Consider the following 16690-nt stretch of genomic DNA (forward strand, 5'->3'; position numbering starts at 1 on the left):
CCAAGCAAATCAAAACCCTTTCTTTTAGGAAGTTTCCTTCACATGACAGCCAATGAAAAAGACAGGCTATTTTCAATGCACACACCCCCTCTTCCTTCTAGTCGAATGTCTTTTTTCCATCACTTGTACATCTTGACAGACCTCACCCATCGGCACATGGCAAATGCATCAGTGTCTCAAATACCCTTTTCTTTACTGCTTTTTCTGTGCTCTCAGTGAGTGGACTCCTTTTTGTTAATTATGAACTAATTTTTATGTTTTTTTTAATGGATTCTGGTCATATATTAAGTTGAAAACATTAAGCAGGAGAATAAATGCTTCTTTGCATAGTGATTCTGAAAAAGGTTACCATCCTATTAATTGTATAAGAGTGCTTTTAATGAATAGCTCGTCATCTTGTTGCAGACATGTGATTCATCAAAGTTGTAGCAACACCAGCTACTTTAATTATCTCACATTTAAGGCCTGATACAAAGGAAAATACAAGACTTTAAGGAATCTGTGTAGAATGCCCTTAAATCCACAAATTTAAAATTTAAAACATGTGCTGTGAATGCCTAGGCTTGACTTTACAGGCTCCACCTTAGGGAAAGGGCCACCATCTCAGACCACCTGCTATACTCAGTTCCAGAAAGGACCTCAGGAATGTGCCATGACAATTGGAACAGATACAGAGTAGTATCCTCCTGCAGACATCCTGTCTGCAGTTTAGGCCCTTGAAGATATCCAGATAATCCTGCTGAGCAGTCCAGATAATCCTGTTCAGTGGGTTGTGGTTCCCTACCAAAAGTCTAACCCAATGGTTTCAAATGTGGTTTTGCACCCAAAGTCTAGACCAATAGTTTCAAAAAATCACCTTGTGCCATATCCCTTCTACCCAATCCTAAATTGCCAATTCCTGGCTTGTGTATTTTCCCTATAAAAACTCTCTACACCTGGGCTTGTGGCCGCCAGGTTGAACCTGAATAAAAAGACCCTTATGTGCTTGCATAGGAAACCGGCTCCTTGGTGGTAGCTGGAGGTTTCAAGAAACGGGTACAACAGTTCACTTTTTAAATGGGAAAATTCTTGTGGGCCACAAGAATATATTTTAGAGATTCAGCTGTGTATCAAAGTATAGCTTTGACCAAGGGTCTGTCAAATGGGAAGCCATTTATCATGGGATATTTGGTGTTATACAGCCTTAATATTCAGCTACGCCTTGCTAAGAATTTCTTGTGGGCCAATATATTACTAGACCATTTGGCAAACAGTTCAGTTTCTCAGACCTGCTTAACCTCTAGGTAACTAACTCCTCCCCTGAGCCTAGGAGACCAGCAGGCTGTAGATGCATAGCTTTGCTTCTTGTGCAAATGAAGCTCAGACCACCCCCTTATGGTAGAGAGATTGACTGAGGACAATAGAGCTTTTTGCATAACTGGGCACAATAAGGACGGGAGTGGAATTCCATAGGGAGACACAGAACCAAGTGGTCGGAGAAAAGAAAGGAAGACAGAGATTCTGTGGAGGGTAAGGCAGATCTCTTGTAGAGTTTATGAGGGCCAGGGGTAAGAAGCAAGGAAGGTGAGATGGAGGACGAAGGGACAGAGGACGAAGATGAGGTCAAAAGCATAGGAGCTTACTAAAACTATGAGGACAGGAAAAGTGGGCACAGAGAATGGCGGAATGTGAAGATGGAGCTGAAGCTGTATCGATAGAATTTTGTCATAGTGGAATAAAGTAAACAGATAAAAAAGCATGGTGTATGTAGATTCCTTTCCCTCAGATAACCCCATGCCAGACATAGCATCTTTCCCAGGACTCTGGGAGGAATTTTCTCAGGGCTGGCCTTGAGAAAATTTTGATATCTTTAAAAAAGAAGCGGGAAACATTATGCTGCTCACACTCTTGTACTTGCCTGTGTCTATGGACACACACTGAAAGTTTCCCATTCCTCTCTTGTTTACCTTCCACATTATAAGCTACAGTGGAACCAGCAGTTTATATATGTTTTGTGGTTTCCTAATTAATGAATAATTTTTTTTGTTTCTTTCTCCCTGATAAGTTCCCAACTCCAAAGACTGAAAGAGCCGTTTCCTGCATTTCCATCTCCGAGGTTGCTCCTTCCAGGAGACCCCGTGTGATCTTTTCTCAGAAAAGGGAAGACTGCACCATCCATTTCTTGCCTGACTTCCCTACTTGGTGAATGTAGGAACTCCACAAACCAGCTGTAGAATGTGGGCTGTGCCTCTTCTATGAGTGGTTCTAACAAGGTAAGGAAAAAGAAAGGAGGGAGAAAAAAAAGCATAAAATGTCTTGGCCTTGCTTTTGTGGTTCTGTCTCTTACTGCCCCATCACTTAGTGGCAGAAGTTGGCTGTGTAGGGCCCAGGGAAGGGAGGTTACAATGAGATGTCGCCTCTGATAGCAGAACATGAACACTAAAGAATAAGTAAAGGCATCAAGTGGAAAAGCCGTACTACATCATTTTACCTGTCAGTTTTACGACAAGCAAGAGGGTCTGCTATGATTAACATATTGAAAGACTCAAATTTTCTCAAGGGAAGAAAGCATGAAAATTCCACAGTCAAACCCCCAAAGTCTCCTAATGGGAAAACAACAGCAACAGACCTTTGTTAATACCATTTTAGAATGTCAACTGTCGTTAACTGTGACCACCACTATTTTAATGTATTTTTGATAATCATTAAGGAATTATGGAGCTGGAAAGTTTTCTCAGACCATCCAGAAACACATTATCATTTTGGATAAGAGAAACATGACATCCCGAAGGATGGCATGACCTATTCAAGGTTACACAGCCAGTTCAGTGTGGCAAAAGTTCATTCAAGTTTTTTTTTTCTCTCTCACAGTTTAACTATGAAGAAAATGAATATTGAGCGGGGACATCAGCACATAAGAAGCAAAATGCGAGTGAGTGGACTATTTCTAGATATACCAAGATTGATTTTCAGTCATATTTTGACAGAGATGAATGTAATAGCGGATATAAGAGCAGTTAGTGTTTTAAAAAGGTGATGGACAAAACCAGCACTGGGTTTAGCGAAGAATAAAGACAGCGACCATCCTTATGTCTAGCTCTACATACGGTTCTTAAAGATTAACCGTAAAGCTCTCAAACTCAAGCTCATGAGAGTACGACATTCGTGACTTTCACATGGGTTCAAGGAGAGCCCTAGGAAATAACCAGGAAGCAAATGGTTCCAAGGTTCTATACTTTCATTGAAATCCTAAGTAAAACTTGAAAACATACTTTGTTTCTCTAGTTAATAAATTGTAGTCACACAGGAAAACAAAGGGACATTTTTTTGAGACAAAGTTACTATTTTGTCTAGTCTACCATGAAAGCCTGGGTTCAAATGATCCTCCTGCTTTAGATTCTCCAATAGTTGAGACTGAAGGTGTATACCCACATACCCACTGGAAAATAAAATGCTATGTTGCCCATGCCTGAGTTGTATACCTATTTGGCAAACAGACCAAGGATTGGGCCTCGGCTTCTGAGGTACATTACAGTATTCAGGCTCTGTGTCTAGATCCACTCCCACAAGAGGATGAAGAGACAATGAAATTTCAACAAGTCGTGAATAAGATATATGGAGAGTCATAAAGAACTCAGTTCCTGTGCTGGGTTCTATTCTGTGCTTACAAATGTCCACTCTTATGTTAGCGAGTCATTAAATATATTGCTTTGGCTCTTCCATGGTCTCTTCACTCAACAATCCTTCTCCCCCTTCACAAAGATAAGTCAACCAACACTGACGAAAACATCATTTTCCATTTGAATATATTTTAAAATCAATCCGACACTTGCCTGTATATGCAAGGATTCTGTTAATTTTTATTATAGAGGATATTTTTGACATGAAAATAAATAGCTGATATTTATGAAGACAACTCTTATTTTACAGAAAAAAGCTGAACTTTGCCATAACTTAGCATAAGCAAACACATAATTTCTATTCCCCTGAAGGCTTATTGATGACTTCTTTTTCTTTTCATGTTTAAAAGGAAAAGGCCACTGACTTTTCCAGGAGCATCACACAGCCATCTCACTGTGTGACAGTGTCTTTAGAGCTAAGTGCTATCATATTTCACATGGAAACTACTTTTCACATATTTCTGTGTGATTCTAATCACCAGAATTCTATTCACAAATATACACAGATCACATGGGCTCACATTGCCTCCTACTCTTTCACTTTGGGAAAAATCGATATTTCTTCTTGGTCAGAGGTCATCACAGCACATCGTAGGGCTTCCGGTTATTTGATGGAGATTGACAAGCAGATGGCGAAAAGGTACATGAAAGGTTGAACAATAGTTGCATTCTGCTTAGTCCTCTTTGAAAGTTTAGGGCCCATGACCCGAGTCACTGCTTTTGGAATTACGCCTATTCATGTTATCTGTACCATATAGCGGGGCAGCAAAACAGTTTACGGCATTCAGAGTCACTAGAACTCAGCGGGGGGTGGGGGTGGGGGTGGGGGGGGGGAGGTTGGCGGCCACCCTCCCGTTCTTGCCAGTTGCTTTTCCTACGTATTTCTCTGCAGCCCCAAGAAAGGAAGATTCTTCTCACCAATACAGGATGCTGAACCTACAGAAGCACTTTCTGTCAGTGTTAGCCACAGCATGTGGCATGTGATAGGTAAGTGGTGGTTTAAATGAGAACGGCCTCCATAGGCTTTATATTTGCATACGTGCTCTCCAGTTGGTGGAAATGTGTGGACGGTATTAAGAGGTGTGGTCTGATTGGAGGAGGTGTGTCACTGGGGCAGGGTTTGAGGTTTCAAAAGCCCACATATTCCTAGTTAGCTCTCAGTGCCTCACGCGTGTGTGTCAAAATGCTAGCCCTCAGCTACCACTCTAGCCTGCCTGTTGCCGTGCTCCCTGCCATGATGGTCATGGTCCTCTGGAACCCTGAGCCCCAAATTAAAGACTTTGTTTGTAAGTTGCCTTGGTGACAGTGCTTGAAAGTCCTTTTGACATATTGACTGTGGCCATGAATTTAAAGTGACTTGTATTCCTCTTATCTTTGAAGTAGAACAGTTTGAATAAACCCAGTGAGGACTCTGGTTGGCACATTTTTATTTAGCATGCATGGTGTGTGAGCAGTTACATTTCTGCAGATAAGCAAACACAAAACATGTGTTTCCCAGTAGTTTCAGCAATGATGAAACTTGGTGATCATTTTGACCTAGTTCACAGGGCAGTTGTTTCTAAGATTGTGTGTGAGTGAGTGAGTGAGTGAGTGTGTGTGTGTATGTGTGTGTGTGTGTGTGTGTGTGTGTGTGTGTGTGTGAGAGAGAGAGAGAGAGAGAGAGAGAGAGAGAGAGAGAGAGAGAGAGAGAGAGAGAGAGAGAGACCAAGGAAACAACAGCTTGCTAATGTCTCCCCCTCTCTCATCCCTCTCCACTCTGATCTATGAGCTGGCAGTACTATTGTAAACAGATCTGTTCAGTCTCCTCTCTGGGTCCTCACAAGCAAAGTTACTCTTCCATGCCACATGGATTGTTTCATATTTTCACTTCTAATTACTTTGTGGTAAGACATATATTATACATTTTTAAAGGGGCCAGATGAAAACAAGTTTAATATAGAAATGGCTTGCCGGGATGCAGGAAGTAGGAAGGTCCTTTTTTACTCGAGTTGGCATCATTTTTAGCAATAAAAGAACAGGAAGAATACCCGTATCTCACGGGGGGGGGGGGGGAGAGAGAGAGAGAGAGAGAGAGAGAGAGAGAGAGAACACTGGGAGATCCCACAGGAGGAGGAATGCAGCTAAGTATTTAGGCTGGAAATAAAACGTTGTGGGGAACTCTCCCCAGTTCCCCAGTGTTCTATTAATGCCTGGTTTGGCTTAAGGCTGCAGAAGACTATGGTGAAGATTGCATGGTGAATGGCTTCTGGGGCCTGAAGATCTTGTCTTTATCCACTGTTTGTCCTTTCCAGGACTCATTAAACCACTTGCTCGCTCCCCTTACCCTTTGCTTGAAGCTTGCCGCTTTTATCTTCTGCTAGGAATCTTTCTTCTAAGGCTCCTTCTCTCCATGGCTCTGTAAGTGTGGACCCCCAGGTTCACTTTGGTCCTTCCTGCTGTGGCATTATGTTGGGTATCCATTATTTTGCTGCAAGTCTCTTAAGCCTTCCTTGTGCTTGTGAGTTTATTCATAGTCTTCCCAAGCACAGGGAGGGTGACCTCCAAGTTCTAACAGATATAAAGAGCTGGCAGGAACAGAGCCAACGAGCAATATATGCCACTGTATCTCTCTAGACACTTCTTTCTCTTTGCTTAAAACCAATTTCATTCCTGCACCAATAGCTCAGGGATCACTGCGGAAGAGCGGGAGGAAAGAGTGTAAGAGCCAGAGGAACAGGAAGCTTTCTGTGGGACTGGGTCTCCTAGAAGTGTCAGAGAGGTTACACACATGAAGTCTTGTGAACATGACTGCCAGACAAGACCTTCACAATAATAACAATCCCAGTGGACATACTAACATGGAAGGGGGGAGATCAGGGGGCCTTATTCTATAAAAAGAACTATGGACAACAGGGAAATAAAGAGAGCTGGAGAAAAGGTCTTCTCCAGGGAAGAGCTCCCCAATTGGTTATCTGCTACCAAGTGGTCAGCCCTAGCGTTATATGCATATAGATAACATTATATGGACTGAGCAGGTTGTATTCACGTGTATACACACACACACACACTATATATATATATATATACATATATATACTTGTGGTGGTATTGTGTTCCCCAAAATATTGTGTACTCTAATAAACTTATCTGGGGTCAGAGAACAGACAGCCACTAGATACAAAGGCTAGAAAATGGTGGCACTCACACCTTTAATCCTAGCATTCCAGAGATGGAAATCCCTCTGGATCTCTGTGAGTTCAAGGCCACATTGGAAATAGCCAAGCATGGTGACACGCCTTTAATCCCAGAAAGCCAGTCTTTAATCCCAGGGAGTGGTGGTAGAAAGCAGAAAGATATATAAGGCGTGAGGACCAGAAACTAGAGGCTTTTGGCTGGTTAAGCATTTGGCTGGTTAAGCATTCAGGCTTTTGAGCAGTAATTCAGCTGAGACCCATTCCGGATGAGGACTCAGAGACTTCCAGTCTGAGGAAACAGGACCAGCTGAGGAATTGGCAAGGTGAGATAGCTGTGGCTTGTTCTGTCTCTCTGACCTTCCAGTATTCACCCCAATAACTGGCCTCAGGTTTGATTTCATTAATAAGAACTTTTAAGATTCTTGCTACATACACTCTATATAATATCAGTTATATATATATATATATATATATATATATATATATATATATATATATATATATAATTGGTATTATCAGCGTGATTTCATAGATGAGAAAACCAAGGCTCAGAAATCTTGATTAGAAGCCAAGCAGAAGACAAAATGAGTGTAGTTTAGAATCCAACAACCTACCTTCAAAGTGATAATATTATCATAGGGCTATGGCACTCTTGTTATTTATATTATATATATTATATATACACATGTGTTATATACGTATATATATTATGCACACACACATATATATTATATATATATAATTATATATATATTTTATATAATTTATATATATTATATATATATAATTAAAGAAAAAATGCCATGAATTTGAGAGAGAGCAAGGAGGGGTACATGGGAAGAGTTGGAGGAAGTAAAGGAAAAGGGCCACGTTGCAAATATCATTAAAAAGCAATTTTAATTAGCATAAAAGACATTCATAGGTTTAACACAGTTTATAGAGATAAAATCTCCATAATAAATGATTCTGCTTAGCACCTTGATACTTGATATCATCCTATAATAAGATAGGTTCTCAGAAATGAAGACATTGACATTTAAATATTTCTCTTCTCAGGTCAAATATGGTAATGATTTCAGAGGAGTGGGAATTATTGCTAAAACTTAATATATACTGGGAACTTGAAATCTCACAGCAATTTCATGACATTGATATTACCACCATGATTTCCCAGGTTAGAAAACTGAGACTCTGGGGTCTTGATCATTTTGGTGAAGGAGGAGGTAAAATGCAGTGTGGAAACTAACAACCTCTCTTCAAAGTAATAATATTATCATAGGGCCATCACACTCTTGTTTTATATAAATCTCTCTGAAGTGGCACATTACTGCTATGAAATTGGTAAGTCTCTGGGATCCAAGTTCAAGGGCAAAGTAGGAGATGATGCAGTTCTCCTTCAGCAGGCTGGATTCCATCACATTGCACTTATCAGATGCCATGGAGAAAACACATTTCTACATGTGGCCAATCCAAGGAGACCTGCAAGTACACGACAAACCTGCAGCCAGAGTTCTGTCAAATGTGATGTGGGGCATGGGGCCAGGAAGGAAAATGGCAAATGGTACCTCTTCTTAGTTGGCTTGGAGTCTGAGATCTTCTACAGCATGTTAAAAGATAGGGCTGAGTTTGGAAATACTCTCATCTAGTCAACACGTCAACTGCTTACAGAGGAATATGGAGCAGAGAAGCACTCCTCAGTCTGCCAGTGCCTTAGTATCCAGAAGTCTAAATTTCTTTAAGAGAACTAAAAGAGCAGAATTGCCCATCATGAGAGTTTGGCAATGAGGGTGTTCTGCCAAAGCTTCATGTTTCAAATATCATATTGAATGCTATGTGTTTTTCTTTTTCACAGCTCATTTTTGAAAACACAAATGCTTTCTGGCTCTGCTGGATATTTGTGAAGACACAGGGCACATGAGAACAAAACACTGTCTAGGCTTTAAAGGCTTGCTTCTTCTTAAGAGTGTGGCAGTGGACCAACAGCATCTCCATCTTTTAGGAGCTTGTTGAAATTGTGTACCCCGTCTTTTTACCCATGATCTCCAGAACAGAATGTGCATTTTGACAAGATGCCCCATAGGCATGAATTCTGTAGACACTGGTGTCTAAACACGGTGCTGCAGGGTACCATTGTAACAGGTACTCGAGACATTAACACAGCTGATGCCATGATGGAGGCACCATTTAGACCAGGGGTTCTCAACCTTCCTAATGCTGCCACTCTTTAATAGAGTTCCTCATGTTGTGGTGATCCCCAGCCATAAGATTATTTTCATTGCTACTTCATAACTGTCATTTTGCTGCCGTTATCAATCATGCTGTAAATATCTGTTTAGGTTTCCCTGTTAAAGGGTTGTTTGACCTTTCCCAGGTTGAGAACCACTAACTGAGGTCATAAAACTCAGCATGTAGGCAGCATCACCTGATAAAATAAAGACAAAAAAATTAATCCATCAACGTTCATAGTTCTAGGAAAGTCCCTAATGTGCAAATGTTCCTTTTTAGCTTCTGTAGTTCCTCCTCTGGCTAACTGTTCTTGCTCACTGAGGTGTATCAGCTCAGGATGTGGTTTTATGCTTAAAAGCTCATCCTGAGAAAAGTTCGGGACTGCACTGGGATCACAAACACCCAGTGTAGCGTCTGGCAGGCTAATAGAGACTTTCTCCTGGCTTGAACCCATGTCCGAGCCGTCTTCGCTGGTGGATGCCCTACACTGTTAGCCAGTGCTTTCATGGTTTTCATGAGGTTTTTTTTTTTTATTATTATTGAATTTTAAGTTGATATGCGAGCAATGGTTTTCATTATGACATTTTCATACACAGTGCCATAAGACTTCGCTCTTATTTGTCTCCCCCTCACTCTTCTGCTCTGCTTCCCCTTCCCCCTTTTTTGTCTCTTTCCTCCTCCTAAATGATTTCCATACCCCATGTGACCTAATGCTTTTAAAGGCTACCTACTTTTTTTCTGTACCCAGAGCATGGAATTCAACCATTCTGCTCTTCTCCTCATTCCCTAGGCATCTCTACTCCAATTCAGAAATACCTTCTCCTAATCTACTCTTGAAGTAATAATTTGAAAATCAGTTCACTGTGGTAGCTCTTTAAGCAAAAATTAACATTCCACTTTCTTTTCACCTAAGCACATTCTGCAGAGGCAATAAATGTGAACAATCACTTTCTAAAACTTCCTGTATACACTCAAGCATATGAAATATGCTTTTCCAATAATGATACCATTTGTTATATATAGCTACATAATTTGCTTGGCTTAAATTACCTCAAGTTTATTCCCTTGTTATTAACCTAAGAAACTTTCACTGTAGATGGCTACTGATGTGCTAACATCTACTTAATCAGTTCTCAAAGGACGAACACACTGTTTTAGACAATGCTAACGCAAACATCACTTTGTAACACCTTTCCATCATGCAAATTTTTCTTTAAGGTACACTCTCAGGAAATGGTCTGCTTTTCTACACAAGTAGATTCCATTTAATACTCCAGTAGTAACCTTTCCTCCACACTTTTGCTACTACAAATTCCTGGACTTTTTTTTTGTTGTTGTTCTCTGAAAGGGGCAGTCTAGGTAAAGTCTTTATTTCACTTTTAAATTTACCTGAGGCATTTAATAGAAGCATAAAGAGAGTGGAAGAGAACGAAGAAAATTGTGTTCTAAAAACTGGAGATAGTGTATACACACAGAAACAGGACAAGATGGAAGCAAGAGGCTAGAGCAGGGTAGGAGAGTGGGTGTCCAGATTCCATGGGCCCAGATCCCATGGATCAAGCTCATCTGCCAAAGACAGAAAACTGGAGTTATGTTTACATGGAAATCAGGAATATTGTGTGCTGAGAAGATAAAACCAACTATGTCTTGTGCCTTTCTACCAGTTAGCGAGAACCTTCTATTTCCTGACAGGGAACTAACATCATAGTAGCATTTCTTCAGATTGGCTAAATTGCTCCTAAACCCAAGTTAGAGAAGTTATATGGGTGGGCAAGGATTGGCTTCTAGGAGGACAATGTTTAGCAAATTGGAAGGCTAAACCAAGACCTTTTCTGCTTTAATTGGACTGGTCGATGCAAAGTTATTTCTAATAATATCCCTAGAAAGTGGACATTTGAAACCAGAGCATCTTGACTGCTGTTGCTACCTGCTCCTTTCCCAACACCAGATGACCAAGATACTATTTTTAGGAAATGTCATATGGAAGATTGATATCTGTTCTACCTCTCATACATTCCCAAATAAGACAGTTTCAATAGAATTTTGGCAGCTTTAAAATGTCCTACTTCTTTCGGTTTTACTTGTTGATATAAAAAAAAATCAGAAAAAACTGTAGTGTCACTTTATTCAAGAAAATCAGACTTCCAGGCCCATGCTTAACAGAAGCATGAGTCAGCTTCCAAGCCCTTGCTCCTGATAAGTTCCCATTGGTGAATCCTAAGGTGACCCATACTGCTATGAAAAACACTGAAATAGCCATGCAAAAAAATCACTTTGAAACACCAACTTCAATTTCTTTTGGTATATTCTCAGGATTCCTGGTTCATGAGGTGGTTCTATTTCTAATTCAAAGTACACACACTGCTGTGTCATATTCTATAGAAAAGAAGAAAGAGAAGTGGATACGGTACCTTGAGGTCTTTATTTTATTTTCTTTCTAAAAAATGATAGCACCAAGAGAACCTACCTTATCGTACTTCTGTGGGTCTCAGAACAGATAATGTGTGAATTTACTTAGAAATGTGGATAAAATATTACAACTATCAGTTGTTTTTGTGTGCATCAGTGCATATGTTTATGAGTGGAATGCTTATGCATATGTGTGTATGCATATGTATGATTGTCTTTTTGTGAAGTTAGTATCTTTCTTTTTTATAACCTATTTAACTTTATTTTTATGTGCATTTGTGTGAAGGTATCAAATCCTCAGGAACTGGAATTAAAGACAATTATCAGCTGCCATGTGGATGCTAAGAATTGAACCTGGGTCCTCTGGAAAAGCAGTCAGTTTTTCTAACCTCTGAGTCATCTCTCCAGCCACATTAGTATATTTCTACCATACATATTCACTCCAGAAAATGTCTAGGCTGCATTGTTGAGTTGTTTGAAGTAACAGTTCCTGGGAAGAGTTCATTTGACTTTCTGAGGCTCTAACATGAACCTTGTATAATTTGAAAGACCATGAGATTCAATATAACTTGGATTCAAAGATGAACTTGAATTCAACATTCTTTCCCAGCTCTATGATATGACATATTCAGTGTGACTCTAAATACCACCTGCTTTCTTCTGGGTGCTGTTGTGGAACATTATTTTAACTATACAAAGATGTGTTACATTTGCGTATGCTGTAGAATGTTACTTTAACTGTGTAAAGCTGTGTTACTTTTGTTTATGCTGCATTTGTTTAATTATGTAAAGATGTGTTGGATCTCTTTCACCTTGCCTGTCTAAAGGCACCTGATTGGTTTAATAAAGAGCTGAACAGCCAGTTAGCTTAGCAGAAGAGGGATAGGTGAGGCTGGCAGGCAAAAAGAATGAATAAGAGGAGAAATCTAGGTTTGAGGAAGAGGAATGAGAGAAGAGGGAGGAGGAAAGAATGAAGGAGATGCCAAGGGCCAGAAGCAAGCCAGCCATCAGCTAAACAGACATAGAGACAGTAAGAAAGTAAGAAAAGGTAAAAAGCCCTGAGACAAAAGGTAGATAAAGAGAAACAGATTAATTTAAGTTAAAAGAGCTAGCTAGAAATGAGCCTAAGCTAGGCTGAGCATTCAAAACTAATAGTAAGTCTCTGTGTCATGATTTGGGAGCTGGTTGGTGGCCCAGAAGAAAAAGCCTGGTACATTTGGCACACCACATTGGGCACCAGATGAAGCATTTATCTAATTCTTCTTTATCAATAAAACCTTGATCTCTCCCTCCCTCCCTCCCTCCCTCCCTCCCTCCCTCCCTCCCTCCCTCCCTCCCTCCCTCTCTGTCTCTCTCTCTGTCTCTCTCTGTCTCTCTCTGTGTCTCTCTGTGTCTCTCTCTGTCTGTCTCTCTGTCTGTCTCTCTGTCTGTCTGTCTGTCTGTCTCTCTCTCTCTCTCTCTCTCTCATTCCTTGATCCAAAAGGGCTTAGATCCTCTCTAAGCCCTACCCTACTATTTCCTGTGTCTCTCTATCTGTCCTCAGACCTCCAAAACCTCTATGATTCATTTTGTACATTTAGTAGCTAGTTCCACTCTCTGATCCAAAGCAAACTTTATTGTCAGTCCCAGGATCATCAGAATGCGATCAAAATATCACATAACAGGCTGCATAGTCCTAAACTGAAAATCCTTGATCTCCTGAGTTCTTTTATGAGTTTGTGTATCAACATCTGGATAAACAACCATGGGAAGATGGGCTCCTATGCATGGTACATGAGGAAAACATGGAACTCTTGCAAGTTTCAGGGGCAGCATGGAGGACAGGGCTAGGAGGGACAGGGAAAAAAAGAGAATATAAATCCCCGTCTTTAGTGAAATCTATTACATCTGAAAGTCATTGGCTTAGCTAAATATTTGGTAGAATCTAGTAGTAGTGGGAGTCTGGTCCATCTGGGAGAACAGGGCGGAACACAAACACAAGACTTTAGGATGAAGAGGATGGTGCAGAACTAGGTTCCTGAGAAGCTGTGGAAATAATTTGGATTTCCACAGTCTGTAGATACCTGACTGAATTATACCAGCACCTTTGTGAATATGATGGTGTCTAAATTTGCTGTATTACATATGTAGGCATAAATGTATTTTTATATCAGTTTAACTTGCCAATAGGAGAAGCAACACTTTTTTTTTGTCTTATTTAATATAATGTAGTGCTCATAGGAAAGATAACCTAAATTGCCTTTGGGAGACATTCGTTAGTCTCTACCACTATATCTGCTCATCTCAAATGGAAAGTTGCTTCCGTTACCTGGAAGTAGAGGCCGGTAATATTGTTCAAGATTCTGCTATGCACAAGATAGACACATTGCTAAAAATTTATGACCCAAACCTCAATTAGGCCAAGACTAAGCCTTGTCTTTGAACAACCACTTACTTCACAGAGAGAAATTGAATATCAAAGAGGCCATTGGTGTGTGCTAAGTAGCATTGAGAAAAAAGGAGAGATTTTTAGTGCATTCCTGTTATGCCATTTAGTGTCTAAGCACTAGCATTCCACATGGAACTGCTGGAAAGTAAATATTACTGTGAACACATTATACTTTAGATATAGTACATAATTGCACAAATCTTTAAAACACAGCACAGCTAACGTTAGGGTAACCAGGCAAGGAGGAGAACAGAGAATTCAATTATGTACCATCTATTCAGGTATAATATAAAAACCATTTTTGTATTTGACCAAATGACAGCCCAGTGTAGTGGATCATCACACAATTCACAGCTGCCTGGAAGCTATAAGAACATGTCTTGCTATAACCTACACAGAGAAGTTCTACTCAGTATGTCTACAGTGAGGCCTGGAGAACTGCATTTCTACATGTTCCATGGAGATGCTGATGTTGCCAGCCAGCCACTGAGAACCACGGGACTAGAAATTGATGGGGAAATGGCAAATGCTGGTCAAAGAGTACAGGTATTTAAAACTCGAATCTCACCCCTCATGCAATCTCACTTTAAGATAGAGTGATTAATGTTCATTCACACAAAGTAATGTAATCATATAAGTGGCAGGACCACAACCAGTTTAGACCTAATTTAATTCGAATTCCAAAACACTTAAAAAGAAAGAAAGCAGTATGTTTTTAAGTTCTTACACAAAGCAAAAACTTTCCTTTTATAATAGCCAATGGAGACAACATTTAAGCAAAACCAAATGCAATTTGAGAATGTTAGTGACACCCAAAATATGTCTGTATATACATATAGAGACACTTACTTATATTCCAGATGTATGGATACGATTATACATGTATTCCTTATTTTTAACATTTTATTTCTGCCAGACCAAGTAATCTTGATTGGATGAGCATCCTATGCCAAGCTGCATCTATTGACATCAGTAATATAAAATCAGGCCTTTAGGGAGCCATAACTGTCTCTCCAAATGATTTGGGGAAATGTGTATATCTTCAATCAATTAAACACAGTCCAAATGAGGCCTATTTCTATCATAAGTGATCAACACGCCCCTATTAATCATGGCTAGCAGTGTGAAGTGACACCTAGGGAAATTAATTTCCATAGCACTGGTTTTCATTCTTTTAATTCAACAATGCCTAGTATTTCACAGGGTTTTCAACAGTCTACTTAGAGAACACACTGTAGTTAGCCCGCCTTGCACCAGCACTCACTTGGAGACACCCAAGCAGAAGATCAGTCAACTTTTCACTCAGCCCTTTGAGATCATGGAGAGAGTTTACAGAGCCTTCATGTTGTTAACTCCTACCACATAGTTCAAATCACAGAATATCGCTTGTCAAAAACACACAGGAAGCCAAACACTCAAACGTGCTGCATTTACCTCCAACTTTTAAAATCCACCTATCTTTTCAGGGAAGGTGCACTCTGTTGTGTTATCGTCTCAAGTTTAACTGTATGAAAATTCCCTGCCTAGCTTACACTGCTGCAGCAATCTCACCCTGCTACTTGTCCTGCATTTTATGCAGCATGCAGTCCGGGGCTGCTGTTTCCACTACTTCCTGCAGCAGGACACAGTATGAGAGAGAGTCTGAAACAGAATCAGTGCTATTCCGTTTTTACTTATACTCTTAGATGAGTAGCTGTTCACATCAAATCAGGGCCCGTCCTTCCAGATCTCCTAAGTACAGCCCCTTCTGACCCAGCGCAGCTAACCCAGCCTCACTCAGTGCTAGTATCAAATGACACATACTGCTGCAGTATTCATCTGGAGACTAAGTAGGCAGGATTTATTATCTGCGGACGTCCCCTAAGTACCAGGTTACTCAAGCTCCATTCTTGTAACAAACAGGCGAGACAGAAGACAAGTGCAGCCGCCACAGAGCTCATTTCCAAGACAAGCGAATTCACAGTTAGAGACAAGGGCAACAGGGCGGCCAAGACCTGCAGTAAATCTTTCCGAGCTCATAGCCATAGCTAACAATGCTCTCCTGCAATGCCTCAGATTAAACAGACCATATTCGGTTTAAGCATCGAATCAACACCACAGAAAATATGCTTGATTAGCAAATTTCAATTTATGCTGTTTTTATTCGTGTCTTAACGCCAGGATCAGTGCAAGACTTCCAATGCTTATTCAAGCATGCTGACTTAACTGGAACCTCTTAGTAATGCCTACCTGCACCTCTCAGTCTGGCTGACAGGAACCTGCCAGGACCAAAGGATAAAAAAATAATAATCACTGAATCATGCAAAAAAATATTTACCCCAAAAGATGTATGTAGTTAAAGCTCAGCTTCCTGCATCCTCCATAGCCCCTGAAGTGTTAATCTGAAGAAACAGTTCCATGAGTTTCCACAGGCCGGTAGTGAGTCTCCTACACTTGACCTAGACAGACTTACATAACAAAGCATCAGTGCTGGGGAGCTTGTACGATGTCATCACCAGCAAGAATAAGAAGTATTGGCAGCAGCAAGCAGACGGGCAGGCTGGGGTTTTGCATGGAAATCATGAACCCTGCATTGCTTTTCTCTTTTGAAATGTTTTGGAAGGAGAGTTATGAATAGCCCAGAAATAGGTCTCATTTTGTGGGTGGGAAGAATGACCAGAAGCACGAAAGCTAAATCTTCCAGCAAGTGCACGGTACCTCTCCTGGAGTGTGCAGTAAACCCGAGAGGAGGAATTGCCTTCTGTGAACTTCTGAAGCATCACATCTGGAGTGAAGAGGACGACGAGGCAGTGCAT

The 16690-nt window shown here is 40.5% G+C and overlaps 1 protein-coding gene across 1 annotated transcript in view; it reads right to left on the reverse strand.

The window, feature by feature from the left end:
• Positions 1–16479, reverse strand: part of Scn1a (sodium voltage-gated channel alpha subunit 1) — a 149192-nt gene extending 132713 nt beyond the window's left edge. Inside the window, exon 1 of the mRNA XM_076569585.1 lies at positions 16213–16479. The gene's annotated coding sequence lies outside the window, so the exon portion shown is untranslated. The remainder of the gene's footprint in view (positions 1–16212) is intronic.
• Positions 16480–16690: the final 211 nt, after the last annotated feature.

Source organism: Peromyscus maniculatus, chromosome 4 (assembly GCF_049852395.1).
Source record: "Peromyscus maniculatus bairdii isolate BWxNUB_F1_BW_parent chromosome 4, HU_Pman_BW_mat_3.1, whole genome shotgun sequence".
Taxonomy (NCBI): Eukaryota; Metazoa; Chordata; class Mammalia; order Rodentia; family Cricetidae; genus Peromyscus; species Peromyscus maniculatus.